Consider the following 3188-nt stretch of genomic DNA (forward strand, 5'->3'; position numbering starts at 1 on the left):
GAGTTGTTAATAAAATATTTTAAATGTTTGATTAATGGAGTACATCTCCTCCTTATTCATGGATGAGTTTGGTTAGAAGAAAATCTAACTGGCTTGCTCGGCCGGGTTCACTCGATTAAGCGTCGGTCGTGCTCCTTGTGTTTTGGGACGTGACACTATACTACACTATGTAATATATACTTTAATAATAATCTGTGAAACCATTGAGATTCTAGTTAAGGTTTCAAATTATCTAGGGGCTAGTGTTAGGCATCCCCCAAGATTCACAAAATGTGATTCCGATGGACTCGATCAAATCGAGGAGGGAAGGTTCAAAAGAATAATTATTTTGATATTTACAAAAAGAGGAAATTAGTACAAAAGAGGAAAAGTGCCTAAGTATGAATGTTGCATAATAAATGTAAATAAATTACATATAATGAGTATGGACAAAATATAAGAAAAGACCATGTTTTGATGATTTTAATAAAATGTAAAGAATATGCAGTAATGAGCTGAGTATTTTGTAACTTGGCTAAATGAATTTTAATTAAAAGAATACACTTGAAAAAATTTAATTTATGTGTAAAAGTTAACTATTTTGAATGGGAGACTAAATATAAAGAATGAAAACTTACTCCAAAATATTTTACCAAAGAGTGGGAAAGAATTGTCTTAAAAGAATTACGGTAAACAAAGTGAAAGGATTATTTTGATGAGTAAAGGATGATATCTATTCACAGTAAAACATAAGACTCGAAATAAAATATGTAATTAAATATACACAAAAAAGTAGACAAGATATGTGAGAATGGCTGAAGTTTTGAAGAAGGTATGCGTTTTAATTAATGAAGCACAAAAGGCTATATTTTGACAAACAAAAATATTTGGATGGGGATAGAATCAAGGAGTAAACCTGCTAGAGTCGACTTGAAATTAACAACTTTGGAATAGAGTATGTGAAAGAATATTTGTTTTGGGATGGTCTTGTAAATAATGATAAATGAATCTTATAACAAATGCATGACCAACAAATAATCAGTCAAGAATCATAGACAAACACAATGGGTTATACTCAACTAAATCTAATGGATGTACAACATATAAAATATTTCGGACTTTTAGAGAATCCCACAAGAAAGCAACTATCCGTGCACAACTATATGCAAACTAATCATGTTGAATGTCATTTCATAAAAAAGGGGTAGCTATCATGAATTTGTTCTAAGCATGTATTTATTTTAGGGTACATCCTAGAATAAAAAGTGCGAAGCGGGGAGCTTGACAGAGATTTGTCTTTTCATCTTCGAGTTCATTGTTAGGGTACCTTGCAAAGAACGAAGAAAATGTTAGTAAACTAATGTGATGTGAAAATAAGTTATTAAAGTTAAATTTTTGAAATAATTTTGGTTTGAAAATGTTTTAAAAAATTGTTTTTTGAAAATGATTTGAAATGTTTTTGGAAAATAATTTAAAAAATAAAATAGAAGGCTCAGATTGTATTTTTGTCCCGTCTAGACATGAGAATGGGAACCTTGATAGCTAGTTGTGTCGCCCTCCAAAGGTTATTGGTTCGCCATGTTTATGTCTTTCTTTTTTTTTTTTGATAAGTTATCGTCATCACCTCGTTATATTAGGGCCCAGTCTGGAGGGTACATCCGAGGGGCGCGGCCTCAATAATTCGTAAAACATTTTTTCATCGGTATTTAGTGTAGCAAAAACCAACGATCTTTACTGTTGAACCAGCACTGGTGAAGCAACAGTGCTACTTGGACAATAATCTGTTTGGCACAAATTCAATCCAATTCCAGTAGTGTTCTGCCAGAGGAGCCTCAAAATGACAAACAAATCATAGGCAAGGATGGAAGAATATTGAAATCAAGTCCAAGAGCAACCAACATAGAAGAGGATATGCAATACCAAAGCAGTACCATCCAAGAACGAACAGTCGCCGAAAAAGGAAGTTACGACAGAGCTAACAGTCACAAAACTTTACACATATCAGTAACGAGAGGCCAAACGACGGCCTTCTAATCCCAAACATCAGTGGTAAGAAACAATGATGTAAACAAAATTGAAATAACAAAATATAACCGACGAGTGGATGGAAAATGAAACAGTCATGGACTAAGGCGGCAATAAACAAAACACGCACCTATCATGGGAGAAAATGTTCTCCGTCTAGATTCCGACGAACTCCGACGAAGCGAATTTTTAGTTATCTTTTCGTTCCCCTTTAGATCTGACAGAAATAGAAGGTAGATGTACAAAAAGGCAGCATTTTGCCGGGAAATAACATTTCCGGCTAGATCTATTTATTTTCCGGCGAGTCTAAAACCTGAAAAAAAACGAAAATTAACATCAAGTTAGGAGAAGGGGGAAGGGGAGACGAAGAAGACAAGCAGTGGCGGAGCAGAGGTGGTGTTGCAGTCGCCGGCCATCACCGGTGGTAAAAGCAGGTGGCGAAGGGAAGAAAGGGCTGGAGAAGCGGCAGCCAGGACAAGGGATAGAGAGCCATCACCGGTGGCATTGTAAGAAACGAGAAGGAGCAACCTTGGTCTCTCAAAAATTAGAGATTAAGAAACGAAGATGGGGTGTGCGGCTGCTTGGTCTCTTTCTTGAGACTTGAGAGAACATGATAGGTCTGTAGGGTTTGGGGGGGTAATAGGCGGATGATGGTAAGGAAAATGAGGGGTGGTAGGTTATTTTATAAGGGTTTGGATGGAGATATTATGGTGGGTTTTTACCTATTGGGTAAAAATGTCACCTCAACATGACGCGTCTCATCAATATGACTTGTCACGTCATATATATTGTCATCTCAAATATCTAGTCATATCAAATGTCACATCAAATATAGACGGGACATTGAATTTGATTGGACTTGACCCGTATTTAAAAGTGAATTATACTGGATTCCGTATAATCAATAGACCATGCTACAAACTAAAAGATGATTATTTAATTTAAAAATACTACCTGTAATATTTATTAAAAATATCAATTACAACAATAATATTGTAGTATTTATTATTTATTTATTTTTGAATAATAAATTGATAGAATAATCCTAGTAGTTTAAAAACAAGACAATTATCAATAGATTATTTTAAATTTAGAAAAATGCACAAAAATGGCAGTATTTAACCAAATGCAATAAAATGATAAAAAAATTTAAATTTTGCAAAAATAAGAATCATTATCAATAA

At 34.2% G+C, this 3188-nt stretch overlaps 1 long non-coding RNA gene across 1 annotated transcript; it reads right to left on the reverse strand.

Moving 5' to 3' along the window:
- Positions 1 to 287: 287 nt before the first annotated feature.
- LOC107795617 (uncharacterized) lies at positions 288 to 2741 on the reverse strand. The gene is made up of 2 exons (XR_012698030.1): positions 2135 to 2741; positions 288 to 1954 (listed from the first exon to the last, which is right to left on the reverse strand). It is a non-coding gene; the product is annotated as an uncharacterized LOC107795617 (long non-coding RNA).
- Between the last annotated feature and the right edge of the window lie 447 nt (positions 2742 to 3188).

This window comes from Nicotiana tabacum, chromosome 13, assembly GCF_000715075.1.
Source record: "Nicotiana tabacum cultivar K326 chromosome 13, ASM71507v2, whole genome shotgun sequence".
In the NCBI taxonomy this organism is placed as follows: domain Eukaryota; kingdom Viridiplantae; phylum Streptophyta; class Magnoliopsida; order Solanales; family Solanaceae; genus Nicotiana; species Nicotiana tabacum.